Source organism: Aptenodytes patagonicus, chromosome 3, assembly GCF_965638725.1.
Source record: "Aptenodytes patagonicus chromosome 3, bAptPat1.pri.cur, whole genome shotgun sequence".
NCBI classification, from domain to species: domain Eukaryota; kingdom Metazoa; phylum Chordata; class Aves; order Sphenisciformes; family Spheniscidae; genus Aptenodytes; species Aptenodytes patagonicus.
Window position 1 is genome coordinate 112,438,426 of NC_134951.1, and position 23,106 is coordinate 112,461,531.

General features: G+C 52.5%; 1 protein-coding gene across 2 annotated transcripts in view; it reads left to right on the top strand.

Moving 5' to 3' along the window:
- The window catches only part of GALNT14 (polypeptide N-acetylgalactosaminyltransferase 14), a 105,019-nt gene that overhangs the window by 17,839 nt on the left and 64,074 nt on the right, over positions 1-23,106 (top strand). The gene's annotated exons all lie outside the window — the stretch shown is intronic.

The window sequence follows — 23,106 nt, forward strand, 5'->3', positions numbered from 1 at the left end:
ATATTTTCTCAAGAAACATTCACCTTGGCCTGCCCAAAAGCACTCAGTTTTATTTAATGAATTTATTTCTCCCCTCTGGAAACCCTCCACCGACAGCAGTTCCCCCACTGGCAGGGCAGACCCCGGCACTGCAGCTTTCTTGGGGTCCCCGGGGACAAGCCCAGGCAGCGTTTTGCCATCGCCAGTGTTCTTTTGCGGGTGCGGTGGCCGTTCTCGAAGGGACGGGGATGCTGGTGGATGCTGGCATGTCGTTTCAGTTCAATAGCTCCTGTGTTGGGCATGGGGCTCGGTGTCCCATCCTAACCTCGACCTTAGTTTCCCCCCCCCGCGGATCGGGAACACGGCGCGGTTGGGGCAGCTCTCACGAGCGAGCGTTGCTTTTTTAGGTTTGTGGGTAATAACGAGCCACGGTGTGAAATAGCAGTTTCTTTTAAAGCAGTCTTCTCTACAAAAGTCCCCTTGAATTTAATGAAGACTTAGAAAGTTGTTCCTGAAATTTTTACGCCAGCATATAGATATCCATAAAAGAGCCCTCCCGTAAACGGAACAGAAAGGAAACCATTCATTTTAGCGTCTGTGCGTTTATGGATTGATTTTTACAGAATCCTATTAGTTTCACTGCCAGTAAATGGCACGAGGACTTTATTTCAAACCAGACAATGTCGAGGTATGGAGGTGGGCATTAAATATCATCCTACCTGTTGCTGTTCAGCTATAGTTCCTGTTTGTGTCTGAGCAGAATATAATTGCAGAGACCAGGAATGCCAAGTTGATCTCCTTCCAGCTCTTTGGTTAATAAAATCATTAGGAACCAGGATAACATAGGAGGCTGGCATTACACTGTTTCAACAGCCCATTAAATAGATCTGATCATTTTTGTGTAATGCTTTCTTAAAAGCAAAGAAATACTCTCCTGTAGCCGTTACTTCGTGCCTGCTTTTGAGAAGGCAATGATTTGTAAACCTCTTCCTAAATAAAAAAGTTACATACAATGAAAAAAACCAACCTCTAAACTGCAGACTGCTACTCCTCCCCATAACGCAGACGACTTCTGGATTTTTTTCGCCTCCCCTCCTGCCAGGTGGAGGACAGAGCATCCTCTCCCTGCCCAGAGGGCTGCTGCCAGCCTGGCTGTAGCCTGACCGCAGCTGGCACAGCAACGTGATGCAGCGGCCATTTACACTTTACCTTCGTGCGGCGTTTGAGCGGCTGACAGCCAGACGGTTTCATAAATAGCCACGTCTCCTTGGGCCGAGGATAGCTCACCTTCCAGTGTCATTACCAGTCTCTCTCACATTATTACGAATGAAATTATGCTATTAATGTAATTTCCATTTTTTTCCCCTCCCTATTTAAGCTCCCTGCTTTGTGCATCTCACTCGGTTTTGGCAGTGCAGTGCTTTGATTTTCATTGATAGGTGGTTTTACTTTTCAATTTCAATTCCAGCTACATTTGGTTTGCAGGATGTGGGGACTTTGCAATTAAAACCAAAACTGAGCCGCACACATTTAAAACGAGGCAGGAGAAGCAACAGACTAACACTTACAGTATTACTAGGTTTTCTAAGGGTCACTCTACAGCCTGGGGAAGAGTGGGCAAATTTGGTGCTTCAGATTGAATATGGCTACCCCGGGAGCCAAGGGGATGCTTTAGGGGGCACCTGCAGCAGTTGATGTGCCTTGGGGTGCAGAGTGGCATCCCGATGCTTCACACCCCCCTAGAGGGAACTGACTATTGCCACCCGGCATCGCCTCGTCTTCCCCGCGGTCTTGCTTCAATTGCGGTACGTTATGGACGTATTGAAGGGGACATCGGTAGCTCTGGTGGCTCCGACAGGGATGCAGAGCCCGTTGTGAGCAACAGGCATTGCTCACGACCGAGGAAGATGCAAGCCCGTTCGTAAAATGTTTGCAAACCATTAACCACAACCCTGTTATTCACTGTTTGAATTCGTCCCTGCCGCTTGGGCTGCGCCTTTTGTGGCCCGGCAGCCCTAGGCATGTACTTCTCTCTTCCATCCCTGTAGAGCTGATGCCGGGATAAATACAAAGAGGGTGGCCCGACGAAGATTAGGAATATTTTGGATCTGATTCAGTTAGTTTGGCATAGCAATTTAATCCTCCTCTCCGCAACTTCCAGCAGCACTGGCAGAGAAGAGGAGGCACCCAGGGCTAGAGACGGAGTGTGGCACAGTGGGCGGGGGACACTGCTTAGCCATGGGCATGTCAGTCTCCTGCTTGGGAAAAGCGAATCCGTGATGCTTTATTGGACTGTTTAGAAAAGGCAAAATAATATGAAAGTCATATATATATATATATATGTATGTTCTCCTATATATAGGTTTCCTGTAGCTTGAGAGGGAGGGGGCTGTTGCCGAGATCAGTGGTGTAGCCTCAGACACTGCGTGTTATTTAGGGAGTTGATGCCGCTGTTTTTCAGCCTCCTGATCACAGACACAGAAATGTGTCTTCAAGTCATTTCTCCTGTTTCAGCTCTGTGGGCTGCCCAGGTTGCCCCTGCATCGAGGCAGCGGAGACTCTGAGGATGTCACTCCAGAAAGAGGAAAGGACCATTTTTTGAGGGGGGTGGTGGTGGAAGAAAGGGGAGGGGTGTTAGAGAAAGAGCCTGGCTTTGAGCTTATCCTCTCCCTAGCTCTTATCCTACTGCTCGCGTCCTTCACTCACTGCATCTTGCAGGCTGTGGAAGGAGAGAGCCGTCGGGATGGATGGTGATGTGTGACCAACAGCCTTGCTGTTCCCCCAGCCACAGCAGGCACCTGCCAGCACAGCCTTGCCATGAGTTTTGCCTGCCTTAATACTGGGGAATAGTTTCTGGGAGCGGAGGAGCACGTGGCTCTGATGTGCCGGTCTGAGTGAGGAGCTCCCCTGCTCTGCCTGGGGATGGGTAGAAGCCTTGGTAAGCCAGGTCAGTGCTGAGTTCTCAAAAGCGGTGCAGATGCTCTGAGCTTGCCCTTTTTGCCTTGTGTAATTTATGAGTGTAGCAGAGGCCAGGAGCCGCGTTTGGGGTGGGTTAGTGCCAGGGCACCTTTAAATTGCAGGGCTTGGCTCCTGGCAATAACAGGATCTGGCCGTAACATCTGTAGCCTAAATTTCAGCCTGTCCCAAGATCTTTGAGTCTATTTGGAGCTGGGATTATTTTTTTAATTTTTTTTTTTAAGCTTGAATTGGACTGTACCCTGCCACATATACCTGCAGCTCTGGGAGAGCCCAGCGGTTGGGCTAACAGCTTATAGCACATTCCCGGTGGGTTTACGTCCCATGGAGAGTTTCTGGACCACAATGGGCAAAGCAGTTACTGTCTCTGCACTTCAGCTGCCCCATCAGGATGTGGAGAAGGGATGGGGAGCCCTGGGTGAGGCTGTGTTGTGCCCCGGGGGCATGGGGCAGTGGCCGAGAGGATTGCCCCGCACCAGCCCCACTGCTCTGTGCTTCCCAACGGGGGGAAATATGGCCCAGGAGCATGGCGAAAACTCGCTTTGCCACCAGCTTCACCCACTCCAAGGGTTAAAAGCAGCTTGGCAGCTCCCCGTGTAAGGCTGTAATGAAAATTATGCTCAAAGGAGGGCTAAAATCCCATTTCTTTTGCCCTTTAATTATTTAATTTATTTTCTATATTTAACATGCTTGTTCTTCGTGAGTCAACTGAATTTTTCTGTAATATTTTTTGCTCAAATATTTATCCGTGTTGGCGGAGGGAACATTTTAAAATGAACCTCGCAGAGCTCGCCCTACGTGCCCTAGTGTTTTTTCTGGCTTCTCCCGCTATTGAGCGGGAGCGGTTACTCGCTTCACATTTCCCACGTGTTTTCCCTGCTGCTTCCGATACAGATAAAATGTTAAATCGAAGCACGAAGAAGAATTTTAATTTTATTCCCTGTGTTCACCACTTTTGTCTCGGAAAGTCAGTGGATAGTGGGATTAGCCTGGTGCCGACGGCAGAGCCCTGCTCCAGTAGTGCTGGCTGCCCATTCCCGTTCGGCATCGCTGGTGCTGGGCAGGGGGTGAGGGATAAGCCAAAGTGAGCCTGCTGGAGCTCAGCCGTGGCGCTGGAAATAGCAGAGCCCCCCCCCCAAATGCCTTATGGTTTTGTTTCTCATCTTGATGGGGAAGAACATCTTGTCCTGATGTGCCTTGCTCCCATAAACCCTGTGCCTTTTAGCATCCTGGACTCATATTTTAGAATAATGAGGCTTTTGCTGCTTGTCTTTTTGTACATATTTAAGTAGCAAGGCAGAGGACAGGACTGCTGAACAGCCTCTCCTGCGTGACTTGTGCTTGGGTTTTACCATGCTGCCGGCGGAGGTGGGTGATGCTCAGGGAGCGCAGCCGGCCTCATAGCAAGCACCGAGGGCTGGAGCACGGTGGGCAGGTCGGTTGCGTTGCTGGTGAACCGTAGGTGGGCGAGGGGCGAGGGCAAGCAGGGTGCTGCCACGTGAATCCCCGGTGAATCCTGCCTGTTATTTGCTCCCTGCCAACTCGGAGAGAGGGCTGTACAACTGGAAATGGTGCAGACGGGGGACATGGGGCGATTGAGGCTTTGGGATGGCTTCTCTGTGAGAAGCAGGCTTGGGCTGCTTAACCTGGGATGGAGGAGCGTGGACTGTGTTGGAGATCTGTAAGATAGTTAATGGCCAAGAAAGGGTGGATAGGAAATACCTCCCGTCTTTCCCAGACAAAAGCTGGGGTCATCAAAGGAAGCTGTCAGGGGGCAAGTTCAATGCGGATGGACGCAAGGTTGCGACAGCATCTTCTAGTTACTGAAAGCCTGCATGGGTTCAGCAGTGACTGGGCAGACGTGTGGGAGAAAGGTCCGTGCAGGTGTTAAACGTGAAGATGGGAGTGTGCTGGCAGCAGCAGGGTGCTCAGAGAGGTGTCCCTGTGCTCACTCACCCATAGTTTTCCCCAGGTCTTTGCTGTCGAGACTCCCATCAGAGATGGAGTATTTAGGCAGACATGACCCGGCACCGCTGCCTTTCTGAGCAGCCCTTCTGTGCGTGGCTGTCACCGTGATCCCCAGGGGCCAGATTTCCCGCTCCATGCCCCCAGAGCATCCCCGCGGCAGCTGTAGCAGTTCAGCTTGGAGGCTCTTTGCAGGGAATGGTGTGTAAATGAGCAGGAAAAACATGGTGTGCATGCATAGGTATGCATATACACTGATATATTTAATTTACCACATCCCTGTAAGAAAACCGGGCTGTGGAAGGCTGGGGCTGGGCGTGGGAATGAGCGGTTCGGCAGGGAGGGAGCTGTGGGCATGCTGCTCCTTTCCACCTGGGCAGGAGGGAAGTCTGCCATGGGGCCGGATGGAGACCAAAACCCTCACCCCTCCCCTGCCGCTCTGCGCGGCTTTGGCCGGCTGCGTTATGCCGCACTGGGTCTGCGCCGTGGCTTCAACCAGGAAATACCAACCCCTGGACAGGCGCTGCCGTGCATGCCCTGCCTGCACTCTGCCCTGCCTGCTCCTCACCCTGCCTGATGCTGCTTGCTGGGCAAAGCGCCCGGGAGCAGGTCAGAAGTTGGCAGAGAGGAGGAAGCCTTTTAAAATAACTTGTTTCCTTTAGTATCGCTCGATTTTTTTTTTTTTTTTCTTTTCCTTTCTTTTTCCGGGCTCCTCTGAAGGCCACGTTCCCCAGCTTGGTTTCAGAGCTGGGCCGTACAACGGGGTACAACTGCAGCAGCTGTGCCTGGCTGGGATGAGACCCCCGGCCGAGGCAGGGAGCTGGGCAGATGCTGCCGGTGCCCATCCGGGGCAGGGAGGAGGGTGCACCCCTGCTGCCGGGGCTGCCATGCATCCTCCTCTGAAGCATTAAACAGTGTTAGAGACAGCTTACCGGGGACCGTAGCACAGCACAGACCATTAGTCTCGCTGAGTACGGCTATGATCGTACGTAGTGCTGCCTTCCGACCTCTTGTTGCTGAACTGTAGAGCACTTTGCAACGATTAATTCAGCATGAGACTCTAAGTGAGCATTTTTGCCTCTATTTTAGAGCAGACATAAAGGTCGCTGGCAGACCAAGAGCAGAAACTCTGCCATACAGACATTCACCAGCCTAGCTGTCACAAGCCACCGGTACCTCCCGCTGGCTGCCTTTTGTCTCGGCACTTTTTTAGGTCCCTTTCGTTGCCCTTGAGATGCTTTTCCTTCCGCTGCAAAAAGGAGGGATGCATTCAAATGCTCAGCTGTACCCAGTAGTTTGGGATTAAAACTCTCGTTGCCTGCATAGGAGAAAAAGTCTTGGCTTGTGTAACCAGTTATTTCTGGTGCGTCTCTCCAGGCATCTGCGTTGATGTGGGCAGCAGCAGCATATGCTGCCGGCTGCAGAAGGACCAGTCCCGTCACCACCTGCGCGCAGGCTTGCTAGGGCTGCGGCGGGCGTTGCAGCTGGGGCTCTGCATCCCTGCCTTTCCTGGGGCTGTGCATGAGCCGGTGGCAGGTCATCCAGCTCAGAGCTGGGAGCCTGCGGTGGTGTGTCCAGAGCACTTTGTGTCTCATGAGAGCTTCTTCTCTTTTGGGCTCCAATGAGGGCAGAAAGAGTATGAAAACACTCAGCTGGAGCTTGTGATGCTCAGCTGGAGCTTGGCCTCTGGAGGTGCCTTTACAAGCAGTAAATCAAATACAAAAGCGGTCAGGTGGGATTTTTTTAGAGCCATCAGGACCAGTGCTGGTCGAGATGCTCAAGCCTGCCTGCCCCACAGCTGGTAGGATGTCTGCATTGACTGTTGTGTTTTCGGGAAGGGTCAGTGGAGTAGCACGTCTGCTCCTCAGCAGGTCTTCTCCATCTACAGGGTTTCTGCTCCTCCCCTTTCCTTCCACGAGATGGTGTGGTTTTTGCTTGCTGTGGTGTGCCTATCAATGCCTGAACATACCCCTGAGCTCTTTGTATCGCCATCTTCTCCCCTCTGAAGGCACGCCGTGGCTGGTGCCAAGGGCTTGGGGAGCAAGGGGAGGAAGAAGCATGCCTGTGGCTGGGAGGAGAGAGCTGCTGAGGGATGTAGGAGGATGTGAGGGTGGATAAATGAGCCAGTGGGTGCCCAGCATTAAGGGAAACAGCATCACCAATTTGGGGCTCGACTCCACGTGCTTTCAGGACCATCCAGGCAACAAAAGGGTTTTGTTTCATCTCCAGTTATGCAGACCTGTGCAGGGGTGGTGCGACAGACTTCACTCCGGCTGTGGAGAGCCTCCCTGCTGCATCCACTCCCACCTCCCCTGGTTTCCACCGAGAAGTCTGGCTGGAGATGTGGCTCCTCTGCAAGGGGAGTCCCTTCCCCCTGTAGCTGTGGGCCATCGGGCGCTGTAGTGGTATATCCAAACCTGTGGGCAGAAAAGTTTCTGCTATTTAATTTCCCTCTGGCTGGGAAGACTGGCTCCTCATTTCTTTGCAGCTACTGTCAGCAGCAAACGCGACCTCATTTGTATTATCCTGCGTCTGATCCCACCTAATCCTTAATGCAGCGCTGCCGGCAAGGGGAGCGTGTCGCTGCGGGAGCAAGGGAGATCAAAGGCATGCGGGATGGGCTGTGGCCCCGCTGGGCAGTGGGGCTGCCTAAAAGTGGGTCCAGCCTCTGCTCTCTGCTCCTTGTGTCGTGTGGGGCACTTCTCTCCCCACTGCGGCTTTCTGAGAGGAGGGACCTTCGCCTTCAGTAGGTATTGCACAGCTTCTGGTGGAGCTAACGTGTTCACTCGGCGCGAAATGTTCTTTCTTCAAGAGAGCATGAGGCTGTTTCGGTGCGTGACACTCTGAGTTTGGAGGTCCTGGAGGTGTTGCCTGTCAACTTGTTTCTGGTAGACAGGTGGGCAAGCCTTTGGCGGTGACATCTCCGTGCTGCTATGGCCGATGAATGGAGTATGTGTTGACTTGCCACCCAACCGCACTATGAGAAGCTGTACCATGCCTGCAGCTACCACGCCCCTTCAAGCCCAACGCTGCCAAAGCATCAAGAGCCAACAGATTTAGGGGGGCTTATTGCTGCCTTGATTTGAGCCCTGCTGCTGGCATGTATCACGCTCACTCTGCTTGCCCACATGCATGGTGCCTCCTCACATCGTGCACTAATACAAAATACCACCTACAGGAGCGCTTTGCTGTCTGCATTGAAGAGGATGAGGTTTTGGGGTTTGATGCGTTGAGGTACGTGGCAAGGCTCGCTGCCTCCGGGCGTGGGTTAGCCATGGTGTGCGGAGTTGTGGTGGAGCCGGGCAGGAGTGTGCCGGGAGCCGTTAGCCGTACTGCCTTGCCGCAGCAGAGAAAATGTCTTCCTGCATCAGCCAAGGGGGCTGGTGCATGCCCAAGCAGGAGCTGCCCATCAAGACTTCCATGCTACGTTTTCACGACTGATGACTCCAAAAATCCTCTTTTCCTTATTGCAGTGGAACGAGTGTGTATGTGTGAGAGAGAATCAGTGCCAAACGCAGATTTTATTTTTTTTCCGATAATAACACCAAAGCTCGGTGCCTGGTTGCTGGTTTCCATCCAGATCTCCATGCTCTCAGGAGGTGTTTTGAGGTTGCTGTATCAGGTGACTTAGCAGTGGGTTTGGTTTTCATTTTTATTTTGAGTGGGTTTTTTTTAAATTTTTTTTTTTTTTGGCTTCTAGAGATGTGCAGAAATATTGATCAGATGTTGCCAATGCGTTAGGGAAAGGGGGAAGGGAAGGTTGTTCTGTGTCTCCGGGCTGTGACATAGTGCTTTTTGAACTGGCGTCCTCCCGGGTGTGAGAGCTCCGGTGATGGGCCCTTGGTGGTAACACAGCTGTCCTCCAGATTACAGATGTCATCTGCTACAAGCCCAATTACAGCTTTGGTTGTTTTTTTGTGGGTTTTTTTTTCCCCACCCTCCTTCTGTTTCCTTCTGGCATCTCTGATCTTCCTACCAGTATGGGGAGCTGTGCTCGTGCCTTCGCATGAGCACAGCAGGAGGGGGCGGTGGGGTGTGCGTCTCCATGCTTGTTTGCCCGCTTCTCTTTTTGGGAAGGATAATGCTGCTTCAGCCTGTCCCTCAAGGGAAGCAGGTGGCTTTTGCAGTGGCAGAAGGGGGTCTTTGCTCCAGAAGAAGCTGTGATTTTTTTTCCCAGCACCGTCTCTTCTCTCCCTGTGGGGATGATTTTTGGGGCAAATTTACCCTAAAATATTGCTCAGGCCTCGGTATGAGCTTTGGCCCCTGCTGCCAGCACTGTGTTGTCCTTGGGCTGCCCCTGCTGCATGGACCTAGCGTGTCCCATGCCCCTGCTCCCATGCCTGGCCGCAGCTCTGCTCAGGGTTTGCTTGTGCGAGCAGCAGTGCTGCGCTGCTGAAAGGCAGCCAGAGCCTGGAGATCTGCCTGTGATCTGCCCGGCCAGGTCACACCAGCCGTGCCCTGCCTCTGGTCTCTCCATCCCCAGCTAAGCCTGCGTCATCCCAAGGTGCAGCACTTTCTTGAGGCTCCTGCAGTGCCTGCACTTGCGGACGGCAGGGACCCACAATCCTTCCTCAACAGGCTTATTTATTTTCTAACTCACTATACTTTGCTATGGTGCATTTCTCACTAGCCAGGGTTGGTTTTTTTTATTCCTATTACTGAGCTGAGATAGGAGAAGCTTGGGCTGACACTAACGCTCTAAATTATGCTGCTGTATCTCTGGTGCTGTCAGTCATGTTGCGCCCAGGCCCGGGATCTCGCAGACACTCCAGCAGCAGGTACCTAAGGATCAAAGGTTTAGATCAGTTCTTGCTGTCACAAATGTTTTATATCTAACTTCTCCTTGAGGAGAGTTGGGGGGGGGTGGGCTGGCGGCTGGGTAGTACATACGCCCTGGAGCATCGTTGCTGTGACCTGAGCTTCATCTCCCTCAACTGGTGTGTTGAGGACAAGCTCCAGGTTATAGAAACACCTGCATTTCTGCAAAATGTGTGTGTGTGAGATGAGGAGGTGGGTCACATTGAAGCCCTGGTGCTTTTCATTGGTGGGATGGCATCTGACAGGCGGGCACCAGCGGGTCCCGTGCTCTGGCTGTGCACTGAGGATTTGCAGGATGCCCCACGGGTCGGTACCCCACAGCCCGCTCTGCCCCTGCCATCTGCAGAAAACCTGCCCCTGGCTCCTCCATCCTCTCGATGCGAGGTAGGGCAGCCCTATTCTGGTGGTGCTTTTAAATACGTTGGAGAGGTCGTGCTCTGACCAAGATTTTCTCTGCCAGTACCAGGGTAGCTGCTTGGCATGGTTTGGGCTGGGCTGGCCCGCAGCACATCACTGCATGGTGCGCATCTGCCAGGAAAGCTCTCTGAGAGGGCTTGGGGCATCTTGGTTAGTCACCAGCAATGGGTTTCCTCCACTCTTCCCACTCTGCAAAGAGTGAGAGATGGGAAGAGAAAAAAAGCCCTTGTGCTGGAGCTGCTCAGCACAGGTGATGCTCTCTGGGGAGCCTCCCACCAAGCGGGAGCCTTGTGAGTTAATTGTAGGAGCAGGGAAACCGAGGCATGGCTGGGGGGGAGTCCAGGGCTTTTCCAGAGCTGGAAATTGAGTGCAGGAGTGTGGAGTTTTGACTGATGGCATTTCTTGTCCTTGCTGAGCTCCTTCCTTGGAGCAGGTTGTGCCTTGGTGCCCACTTGCACCTCCTCTGCTCTGTTCCTCAAAAGCAGTTAGCTGACAGAGGGAGGGGGAGAAGCAGGCTGGTGGCTTACTGAAGACAACTAAAGCCATGCATACAACTGCCTTCTGTCTTTGCAATTATTTTATTTTGCTTTAATATCTATTTTCCTAATCTCTGTGTTTTTTTCCCCCTGTAAGAATAAACCAAGGTAAAATAAAGGCTGAACTTTCCCTCCCTTAGAGACACTTTTCCCTTCATGTTAATACGCTGCTGTTATCCATCACCCCTTGTTGCTGCTTGGTTTGGAAGGGCGGCGGCTGAGGGAAGGATAGTAGCATTAGTTTCTAAAGCTGTGTAAAGATCCCCATGGAAGCAATTACCAGATGGATTACCCCTGGCTTTGCTGCTGTGAAAAGGCCGCGTCAGGTCGAGGATGCCGAGTGTATTAACAACACGATCCCTTCCTTGCTCGGGAGGTGCGGTTCGGATTAGCCGCCTGCTTTCTAAAGGGCTGGGTTCAGAGCAGGACTCCAGCTGCTGGCTCTTTTACCCTTCCCTCCCTGCTCCCCTTTCCCCCTCCCTTTTCCCCCGATGTACCCCATCCCGGGCTGTCCTCCGGCACGTGGGACCCGCAGCTCCATGGGGAAGGGGGAGACCTTCTTTGACCTCCGAGACGCTCAAGCTCTGTGGTTCGGTAGGAGCTTTGGCTTTTAAGCAGAAGGATGAGCAAAGCTCAGCTGGAGGCCAAGTGCAGCTATGGGCGCCCAAGTACTAAATCATCTGCTGCTCCTGCTGAAGCCTGGGAAAGCTGGTTTGACCTTCATGGCTGGGAAGCAGCTCATGTCCGTCCTGAAAAGGCACAGAAGGAAAACAAAACACTGTCCACACAGGAGCTCCCTTTCGCCACTCTATTTACCCGCTGTGGGTCTGGGCTCTTCTCAAATGTGTCTGACCTCTGATGATCCTGGGAATGAGCTGAACCTGTCTGGCATGGGGGATACACGGGAGGCTGCCTTCCTTTCTTTCCCAGTTAGCGCCCCGTGTAATTGCCACCGACCTTCAGGGGAGCAGCTCTCAGGCTCGCCCACGCTGTGCTGCCAGCAGACAGTGGCACTGAGCAGTGGCAACGGGCCATGGAGGGGCTGCCCCTGGTGCTCCAGTTAACACGGCACAACGGTCTCAAAGATGCTCTCTGCCATCTCCTGACACCCCGGCAAGCCTGGAGTGGGGTGCTGAGGGGACCCCCTCTGGCAGGGGGCAAAGTCGCTCAGGGGAGCTGGCGTCAGCGAAGGATGGAGAGGGCCCAGGGGAGCTGCGGGTGTCCCACCGCTGGTGGGAGCGGCAGTGGGGGCACCGGTGGGGGACTATTGCCATCAACCTGGGGGGCTCACCACGGAGCAGAGCTGCTGCTGGACCAGTGGTTTTCCACCTTTTCAGGTTTTTTCAAACCTGAAATCTTAAAATAATAAAAGTTCTCAGTGGAAGCAGAGACTCTCTTGTAGACTCTTAAAAACCTGTTTGGTCTTGTTTGCTGTCCAAAATTACTGTTTGCAGACCCATTAGAAGAGTCTGCAGGTGCCCACAGGCTCGGGCTGACCTTGCTCATCCTTTCTCAGGGGTTTGTGGGGGACCTCAGACCTTTTTTGATGGAAGCTTGGGAAGACTGATGCAGCCCAAGCACAAGCAGATGAGTGTGAGCAGTTGATCTGAGCACTCCCACAGCATCTCAGGGGAGCTGTGGGCAGGGGGAGGAGGCGATGACCAAAAATCCTCTCCATCCTCCTACTTGGCTCCCAGCACAGACAGAGCTGGGTCTTCTCTTTTCTCCAGTCAGCAGCTTGGTTTGTGCTGACCCCCTAAATATTCAGCTCATTATACAGTGTAACGTATAAATAAAACAGAAGCAGGCAGCAGTAGTCTCCAGGAGGATATAATCGGCTTCCTTTCCTTTTTAATTATATGGGATTTGTCTTCATGTGTCAGGCTATCCTATGGACTAATTTATTATTTTAAAGAATTAAAGTCTGTGTTCTTTACGCAGCAAAGCGCTTCTGTATGGCCACGTGCACGCACCTGATTTTGGGGGTCCAAGAAGGAAGAGCATCTTTCCAAGTGGGAACACAGGGAATTTTGTAGCTGGATGTTATTTCTCGAAGTCAGTGGCCTGGATCCTGCACTCCTCTCCATCATCACAGGGAGGCAGGAGGTTCCTCAGCATGTTGGAGGCGATGGAGGTCACCACGGGGATTCCTTGGGATCTGGCTGGGGCATGCGATGCTGGCTGGCAGTGTGCATTGCCTCTCCCCCTGCGGAGGCAGGACGGTGGCCTGATGCTACAGCCAGCGGATAGGAGCATCATCCACGCGTGAAGCTCAGGCCCAGGCTGCTTGCGGGAGGTGGGGGTGTATTTTAACCTGGGACCGCTGCCGGCGTGGCAAGTGCTTGCTGATAAGCGTGGTGTGAACTCTGAGCTGACTTGCTTTCTCCTAAGGGAAGCCCTGGAAACAAAATTTGGCCTTTCATCAAAGCAATGAATCTGTCATCTTTCCCTCCTTGCAACTCGGAGTCCCCTGCTCCTGATTTGCAAATAAATTCCCCATTTTGGTGGCTGCCCTCGCCATCCATTTTAAAATTAAAGCTTTGGTGCCCTTACTGGAAAAAGCGTCAATAATTCTCTGGCGGCTTTTCATGCCGTTGTGTTGGGCTGGAGACTTTAGCAGGTTTAAACCTCTGGAGGGTGTTTTGGACCCTGTATATTGTTTACCACAGATACAGACTAGAAGATACACAAAGAGCTGGTTCTAGCTGTGATTGACTTAACAATGTCCCAGCTGCCCTAGCCTGGAACAGCTCCTGCACTGAATCAGCTGCCAACAGCCTGTGCTGATGCTGACTGAGCATGGGAACACTCAGAGGAAGACACTGGAGAGCCTTCTCCAGAGCCTGAATGGGGATGTTTCCATCTAGGCAGTGGTTGCAGCCCTAGTTCCTGAAGGTCAAGTCTTCTTCCAGTTCTTGAAGGTCACGTCTTCTTCCATGGCCACTTTCCAGCCCTTGTCAGTCCTGTTGCCTGAGGCAGTAAGTGTCTTAATTGCGTAAATGTGTGTGTGCAACACCGGAGAGATCCAGACACTGCCCGTGCAGGAGTGGGCATTAGAGGGTGGGTTGGAGAGAGACAGGTAAAGGAAACTGGGCAGTGGGCAGGGAGGGTATCAAGGGTGGTGATAGCATGGCCTTGGCCTCAGGGCCAAGTGGGAAAGTGGGACACTTGCTGGAAGGTCCTCAGGGACTCGTGTTCCCTGCCGAGCTAGCAGAGGAGGAGACAATGCTCCGTCCTTTGAAGATGGAGCAGCGTGCCTGTTGCATGTGCACGAGATGGGAAAGGTCATTGGCAGTGAGAAGCTTAATGGTGAATGCTCAGAGCTTCTCCAGGGACCCCAGCTGCAGGACAGGCTTTGCTGGAGAAGTGCTTTGCTTTAATTAGGTATCAATATTAATATTTTATTTGATTTTGTTGTTGTTGTTGTTCTTTCTTCCTCCAGCAAGTGGGGTCAGAGCAGACTCAGATCTGCAAGTCTCCCTTGCAAGGCAGTAAATCACCTCCAAGCAGTGGGAGATGCCAGTCCTCCTTGGGGCAGGGTGGGATCCTGGCAGACATGGGTCTGCTGTGCATCTCCGCAGGGTCCCGGAGGAGCTGCCACCAAGGTGCACCTGGGTGTTGTGCCCAGGTACAGGTGCGAGAGGAAGAAGAGCTTCACAGCCCTCAAATAAAGGAACTGGAGCTAAAATCCCCATGGGGCAGAAGACTAATTAAGGGCAGATGATAGCCGGGGCCCAGAGCTATCTCCGTTTCCGATGCATGGTTGGTGTCAGCACAAAGCTGGAGAAGGCGGCACTGAGCCAATGAAACACTTAGGCAAGTACTTAACTTCAAGCATTTAAATAGGGATTTCTGTGGGCTCCTCCAAATGCCTGGAGTCGCTTGAGTTTTGTGCTTGATTGGCTTGAGGGCTGTGCAGTTTGGGGAAGGGGGATAAGAGAAAGGAGGTGTGGGATGTGACCCTTTCAGGGTCTGTGCCAGTTTGCTGCTGAGCGGTACCCATAGCACCAGAGGATGTGCTGCAGGATGGATACGAAGCCTGTTCTCCAGAGATGCACAGCCTGATTTTGGCACTGCCATGCACTCTTCAGACAGGGCAAGGGGCATGGCCGTGGTGCTGTGTCTGTCTCCCCCTTGTATCTTGGGGATGGGGCCATCGGGATGCACAGCACTGCGTGCACAGGGCTAAGCCAAGCTGCTGGGCTCTGGTGTCGGGAAAACTACACCAAAGCTCGACTGGAGGATCTTGTACCTTGATGCTCCATCTGGCCTGTGCGGGGAGACAGGGAAGAGGACAGAGGCAGTGTGATGCTGCCCCGCTTCTTTCTCCTCTGGGGCTGCTGTCCCTCTTAGTGCATGTGCTGGCACCGGGGGACAAGGAGGGATGAGCCCTACCCTGTTTGAAGTATTATAATCCTTTCAGATGGCATTAGTGCTTCGGCTGATAACAGCTCTATAATTGAACCTCCTGCTTGCAAGGGTCCCGCGCTTCAGCGAGACATTTAAATCTCATTTGTATAATGCCTGGTTGCAATTCCTGCTGAAAGATTGCCCTCGGCCTCCAGTGCCCCCGAGCTGCGGCGAACACACATGCGTGCTCCAACCCTCCACAGACAGAGGAGCGACCAAGCATGGCCGGGCAGCGACATGCCGCAGGGCATCCGAATTTCTGGAGTTTTCGCTTGTTCACTGAAGCTTGTGCTAGGCTGATGTATTTTTTTTTATTTCCCCCTCCCCTCCTTTTTTTTAATGCCTGAGACCCAGGAAAGGCAGGACAGAGGCTCAGCTGTGAGTACTCAGTGAGGGATTATGTAGGGATGAGATTTTCCAGGGAAAGCCGGGTGCGGGGGGACCAAAGGGCTATAGAGGCATATTTGGCGACTGCCAGACCCCCTTGCGGTCATCATTGCACCTGCACAGGCAAAACCCCTTTGCCTGGGCAAAACCTGGGGCTCCTGGGCAAACGCTGGCAGCTCTGCCCGCCTGCTGGGCTGGCTTGGGTTTGCTGCCTCCTGAAAGGATGCGCATGGTGCCGGTCCAATTCACCTCGGTCTAACGGCAACACTCAGCATCCCCAAGAGGAAACCGGCTTTTATTTTAGCAAAGGCTTAAGTTCTCAATTTTAAAACAGTGCCATGAAAGAAGAAAGTGAATCAGAGTTCACTCTTGGCTCGTGCTGCCCGCTCCTTTTCTTCTTGGGCAGCTGGAGGCTGGCCCTGGGGATCGGTGCGACCTGCCCATCCCCCGTCACCGCTGGCTCCACTTGGGCCAGGCTTTTCATCCAAAATGCCCTTCCCCGCTGGGCCACCTCACTGCGGCCAAGGTGCTGCCGCAATGCGCCGGCCCCCTGCCCGGCATCCAGCCTGCTCTGGCCTCCCGTGCCGGTGAGGGGTGCTGGGGGCTGCCTGCGGGTGCAGGCAGGAGGGGACAGAGCATTCCGTGGGGACGCTGCAGGCCCACAGCAGCAGCCGGCTGGGTTGCTCGTTCCTCCTTCCTGCTCCAGCAATCCCTGCTGTACTGTAATCACACAATTATTATGCCATTAAAATGTCATATTCGCAGAAATCCACATAAACAAGGCATTAGCAGTTGCCAGAAAATTGTAGTTTTACTGCTAATGACCTGCTCTCCCCCGCAGCACCACTCTTTTTTTTTTAATATTAATTTTTCCCTTTTTTTTTTTTGTTTCTGAGCCCTGATTTAAGAGGCAGATGACGAATTACATCTTTGCACCGAGAGGCTCTCGATTTTTAATGTATAGTTGCAGTGAAAAGCTGCCTCCGTCCTTGCTCTGGGGGTTTGCCGTTTGCCCTTTGTCGTGGTTTAACCTCAGTCAGTCGGCAACCCTTTGCCGGCGAGGCAGCGGGTGGTTTTGGGCGTTGCTTCTAGCAGGTGGTTTTAGGGGGAGTGCCTTTAGCGGGCTGGCAAAGGAGAAGGCTCTCGGCGAGCCCTGCTCTTGGCTGGGCGCTGGCGTGAGATGGGAGCTCCTCTCTGCAATGAGTTTTGTCCATGTCTCCTTGCCTGGGGGGGTCCCTCTCGTTGACCCCCTGGGGACACCCCACCCCCAACATGGTGTCCTCCCGGAGAGGAAGGGGCGGCGGGGATGGCCCTGGCACTTGTTTGCCGAGAGCGGTGGGCTACCCCTTGGATATTTTTCTCCTCTCTTTCCTGCAGACTCGTTGAGTGTCTCGAACTCTTTTAAGCATTGACTGTGTTTCCTATAATTAATATCTGCCATTAAACTGCAATGTTGAAAGAGAAATTACCTAATTCCAAGAAAAAAAAATGAAAATTTATTACTAGTACATGAGAGAAAATGAATATGAAACCTGGAGAGAGGAGCCCTGTAGAAGATAAATAGAAAGGCAAGTGGAGTATTGACTTGATCCTTTTCTAGTGCAGGGTAATTTGGTTTCTAAAGTGAGTTAGATCATAATAAATTAAATTTAGATTTCTGCACATCAGTTAAATAAACCCCAAGACAGAATTCTGGTGTGAGGAAAAGGTGATAACACATGGCGGAAATATTATAATGAAGACCTTATCCAGTAACCTGTAACTGATGTGCTGTCCCTGGGTGAGCAGAGGGGATTTCTCCTTCTGCTTTAACTCGCTTTTCCCGTCCCTGATCAGGCGCCGAGAAACAGGCGAGTCCCTGCATGCAGGTTGGGGAGGTCTCCTGCCTCCCACCACTCGTGTAGCTGGGAGCTTTTCATCCGAGGATGCTGCCTTCCTCTCCTTCACTGCTTTGCGCAGGTATTTTTTTGCAAAGGTTGGTGCACGCGTGTGTCTGAGCATCCCGCTCCGATTTTGGTTACCCTGGGGGGAAGCTCGGGATGGAAAGTGGAGGAACGACCAGAAGATTTGGACAGGACATGTGGATTGAAAGCAGATGACCAAACCCGGGTATCTACTTCTGGCTGAGAAAGTTAACCCAATCCCTGGGCTTGTTTTATAACTAAAGCTCTGTGGCCAGGTAGTGGTGAAAATAACTCTTTAATCTCTATTTGACATCTATCTGCTCTTGACCTCTGTCGTGGTTTAACCCCAGCCGGCAACTAAGCCCCACGCAGCCACTCACTCACTACCCCCCCGGGTGGGATGGGGGAGAGAATTGGAAGAGCAAAAGTGGGAAAACTCGTGGGTTGAGATAAAGACAGTTTAACAGGGAAAGCAAAAGCCCTGCACACAAGCAAAGCAAAACAAGGAATTCATTCCCTACTTCCCATGGGCAGGCAGGTGTTCAGCCATCTCCAGGAAAGCAGGGCTCCATCACGCGTGACGGTTACTTGGGAAGACAAACACCGTAACTCCGAATGTCCCCCCCCTTCCTTCTTCTTCCCCCAGCTTTACATGCTGAGCATGACATCATATGGTATGGAATATCCTTTTGGTCAGTTGGGGTCAGCTGTCCCAGAAAATTAACTCTATCCCAGCCAAAACCAGCACATTCTCAGATGTGTATTTAGCTACCAATATGTAGGAACCATCCTACTGATAGTTTTCAACCCAAAAAGGAGAGCCTGGGTGAATCCAAGTGGGCTGATGTCTTTCAGGTGGAGGTTTCACAGGGATATGAGTTATTTACTGCGGTGGGAACCAAGAATGCAACCCTTGGATGCAAGATATATCCAGGGCAGGTGTCCTGGTTTTGGCTGGGATAGAGTTAATTTTCTTCCTAGTAGCTGGTACAGTGCTGCGTTTTGGATTTAGCATGAGAACAATGTGATAACACACCGATGTTTTAGCTGTTGCTAAGCAGTGTTTATACTAAGTCAAGGACTTTTTAGCTTCCCATACTCTGCAAGTGAGGAGTTGCACAAGAGCTGGGAGGGAGCATAGCCAGGACAGTTTTCTTCCTTTTGCTTTTCCGATTCTCTCCCCCATCCCACTGTGGGGGGGAGGGTGAGAGAGCGACTGCGTGGTGGTTGGTTGCCGACTGGGGTTAAACCACGACAGCAGGATGAGAAGCAAATGCCATGGATAAGGCACTGGTATCTGTCCATGTATCCATTTCCTGCTGGGATCCCCCAGTAGCAGGACAGTAGCGGGGATAGATGGACGCTGGGGAAATGCCATCCTAGACCTCGAAGCACGCACCAAGACCCTCCTGTGTGCCAACCCCCTACTTCTGCTGGCCTGGCCCGAGCCTCACTGCCCTTGCAGCATGTGCAGAAGCTCCCGTTTTCCTGGAGCCACGGCTGCCCGTGGGAACACGCCATTCCTCCCGCTTGAGCCATCGGATGCTTGCCTGGCTGCTTCCCTTCCAGCTGGTCCAAGACTATTATGGGTAAGGATGAGGGGGAAGGTCAACAAGGCAGATATCCTGCTGGGAGTCTGTTATAGACCACCCAACCAGGATGAAGAGGCGGGTGAAGCATTCTACCAGCGGCTGGCAGAAGTCTCACAGTCGCTAGCCCTTGTTCTCGTGGGGGACTTCAACGTCCCGGAGGTCTGCTGGAAATACAACACGGCAGAGAGGAAACAGTCTAGGAGGTTCCTGGAGTGTGTGGAAGACAACTTCCTGACACAGCTGGTAAGTGAGCCTACCAGGGGAGGTGCCTCGCTCGACCTGCTGTTTACAGAGACAGACTGGTGGGAGATGTGGTGGTCGGAGGCCGTCTTGGGCTTAGCAACCATGAAATGGTAGAATTCCTGATTCTTGGTGAAGTAAGGAGGGGGCCAGCAAAACCGCAACCATGGACTTCCAGAGGGCGGACTTTGACCTGTTCAGGACGCTGGTTGAGAGAGTCCCTTGGGAGACAGTCCTGAAGGGCAAAGGGGTCCAGGAAGGCTGGACATTCTTCAAGAAGGAAGTCTTAAAGGCGCAGGAGCAGGCTGTCCCCATATGCCATAAGAAGAACGGGCGGGGAAGACGACCGGCCTGGCTGAACGGGGAGCTCGTGCTGGGACTCAGGAAAAAAAGGAGAGTTTACCGCTTGTGGAAGAAGGGGCAGGCGACTCAAGGAGAGTACAGGGATCTCATTAGGTCATGCAGAGAGGAAACGAGAAAGGCAAAAGCCCAGCTAGAACGTAATCTGGCCGCTGTTGTTAGAGACAACAAAAAATGTTTTTACAAATATATTAATGACAAGAAGAGAGCCAAGGAGAATCTCCATCCTTTATTGGATGCAGGGGGGAACATAGTCACCGAGGATGAGGAAAGGGCTGAGGTACTTAATGCCCTCTTTGCCTCAGTCTTTAACAGGCAGACCAGTTATCCTCAGAGTACTCAGCCCCCTGAGCTGGAAGACAGGGACGGCGAGCAGGATGAACCCCCCATAATCCAAGAGGAAGCAGTCAATGACCTGCTACGCCACCTGGATGCTCACAAGTCTATGGGGCCGGATGGGATCCACCCGAGAGTGCTGAGGGAGCTGGCGGAGGAGCTCGCCAAGCTACTCCATCATTTATCAGCAGTCCTGGTTAATGGGGGAGGTCCCGGACGACTGGAGGCTTGCCAATGTGATGCCCATCTACAAGAAGGGCCAGAAGGAGGATCCGGGGAACTACAGGCCTGTCAGCCTGACCTCGGTGCCGGGGAAGATTATGGAGCGGTTCATCTTGAGGGCGCTCACAAGGCATGAGTGGGACAACCAGGGGACCAAGCCCAGCCAGCACGGATTCATGAGAGGCAGGTCCTGCTTGACCAACCTGATCTCCTTCTATGACCAGGTGACCCGCCTAGTGGACGAGGGAAAGGCTGTGGATGTGGTCTACCTGGACTTCAGTAAGGCCTTTGACACCGTCTCCCACAGCATTCTCCTAGAGAAGCTGGCGGCTCACGGCTTAGACAGGTGGACTCTGCGCTGGGTCAAAAACTGGCTGGACGGTCGGGCCCAGAGCGTTGTGGTGAATGGAGTTACATCCAGTTGGCGGCCGTTCACGAGCGGTGTTCCCCAGGGCTCAGTTTTGGGGCCGGTCTTGTTCAATATCTTTATCAATGATCTGGATGAGGGGATTGAGTGCACCCTCAGTAAGTTTGCAGATGACACCAAGTTGGGCGGGAGTGTTGATCTGCTCGAGGGTAGGAAGGCTCTGCAGAGGGACCTGGACAGGCTGGATCGATGGGCCGAGGCCAACTGTATGAGATTCAACAAGGCCAAGTGCCGGGTCCTGCACTTCAGCCACAACAACCCCATGCAGCGCTACAGGCTTGGGGAAGAGTGGCTGGAAAGCTGCCTGGCGGAAAAGGACCTGGGGGTGCTGGTCGACAGCCGGCTGAACATGAGCCGGCAGTGTGCCCAGGCAGCCAAGAAGGCCAATGGCATCCTGGCCTGTATCAGAACTAGTGTGGCCAGCAGGAGTAGGGAAGTGATCGTGCCCCTGTACTCGGCCCTGGTGAGGCCGCACCTCGAATAGTGTGTTCAGTTTTGGGCCCCTCACTACAAGAAAGACGTTGGGGTGCTGGAGCGTGTCCAGAGGAGGGCAGCGAGGCTGGTGAGGGGTCTGGAGAACAAGTCTTACGAGGAGCGGCTGAGGGAACTGGGGTTGTTTAGCCTGGAGAAAAGGAGGCTGAGGGGAGACCTCATCGCTCTCTACAACTACCTGAAAGGAGGTTGTAGCGAGGTGGGGGTCGGTCTCTTCTCCCAAGTAACAAGTGATAGGACGAGAGGAAATGGCCTCAAGTTGTGCCAGGGGAGGTTTAGATTGGACGTGAGGAAAAACTTCCTTACTGAGAGTGGTTAAACATTGGAACAGGCTGCCCAGGGAAGTGTTTGAGTCCCCATCCCTGGAGGTATTTAAAAGACGTGTAGATGAGGCGGTTAGGGACATGGTTTAGTGGGCATGGTGGTGTTGGGTTGACGGTTGGACTCGATGATCTTAGAGGTCTTTTCCAACCTTAATGATTCTATGATTCTATGATTCTGTTTGGTTTAATTGACATTAACATATATATATACACACACACACACACACACGCACACAACAGCCTTAAGTGCTATGTGGCTGCTTTTAAAAGCCATTTCTCTTCTTATTAAGTTTGATAAACCCAACTTTTTCTTTTTTTCACAGCATTAAAATTTAGGGACTGCAACTCTGTGGCAGTTCTTTTAACAGTGCCAGGCCCCTCAGGGTCATCATGAAATCTTAAAAACGTCAGGCTGTCGGTGGCTCCGCGGTGGAATCGGCTCACTTTTCCCTGATCTTTTACTGCGGCGGTAAATCACGTTTTGCAAGATGCCTTAGAAAAAACATAAACAATATTTATCACCCTGTATACGTCAATCCTCCCAAAAGCCCGCAGGCAGGTTACGTACATCCTCCTCGTAAACCTCCTGCAGTGACCTTACTGGTTTCATAACTTTCTCCCAGCCTTGAATAGCTTTCTCCTGGTCCTGAATAACTTTCTCCCAGTATGGGTGGTGGCTCAGGGGGTTCTTCTGATCTCCCCTGCACTAGGGTAAGTGCTGGAGGAGCTCCTGAGAAGGCCGTGGGGTCACACGGGGGGAGGATGAATACGACCCTGTATCTGGAAACCCCTCCATCCCTGAGCTCTGTTGGCTTTTCGGGGTTGCTCGTGTCACTGTGTCCCAGGGCAGTGTGGGGCATCATGTGCCTGGAGGCGCCCGGCTTGGTCCTACCACTGTTCACGTGCAGGAGCCGGTGCTCCCTCCTCCCCTTCCTAGGACTAGAGAAAACGTGCTGCCAGATGCGAGTAAAATCAATTATGGGATAAAAATCACCCATTTCAAAAGCTTCATTTTGCTCTATTAGCAGGCAAAATCGGCTTTGAGATGGTGTGAACTGAGGAGGGGAACAAAAAAAGAAAAGAAGAAAAGATCAATTATTGGATAAGATCACAATTTTCTTTAGGGCTGAGATGTCTGTAAATGTTTGCATCTCTCCGTGTTACATGTAGGCTGAGATCAAAGAGGTTGTGCTGCTGTAACGATGAGATCTTATCGGCACCATGCTGCTGAGGGATGCTTAAACCCCCTGATGGCACCAAGCCACTAAGGGATGCTTAAACCCCCTGACAGTTTTCGGAGCTGTCGGAGCTGTCGGGTAACCCTGAAATGCAGCTCCTCCATCCTTTTTGGGGGGGTGGGGACCGCACGGGCACATGCTTGCCTGCTCTTCTCCCTGTGGCAGGGCTGAAGTCCTCGGTGGGAGACTTCTTGTGGCAAAGATGGACCAAAATTGGGCTGGGAGGATGACAGCCCCCTTCTTCCAGGGTCCCGTTGCTGGAGCCGGCCCTGGGGCCAGGGTATGGCTGTGGAAACGTGGGATTGTCCTTGATGAAATTGCTCCTGTCTGATGGCTCTTTTCTGCCTGAAGGGTTACAGGGGCGATGGGGCATGTGGTGTAAAATACCTTTGTTTTTTGGCTGGAGAGAAATTAAAACCCTAACAAGACCTTTGTGCTTTTATATTTCTCAAGACCATGCTGTTTGAGAGGGGGATCCACCAGA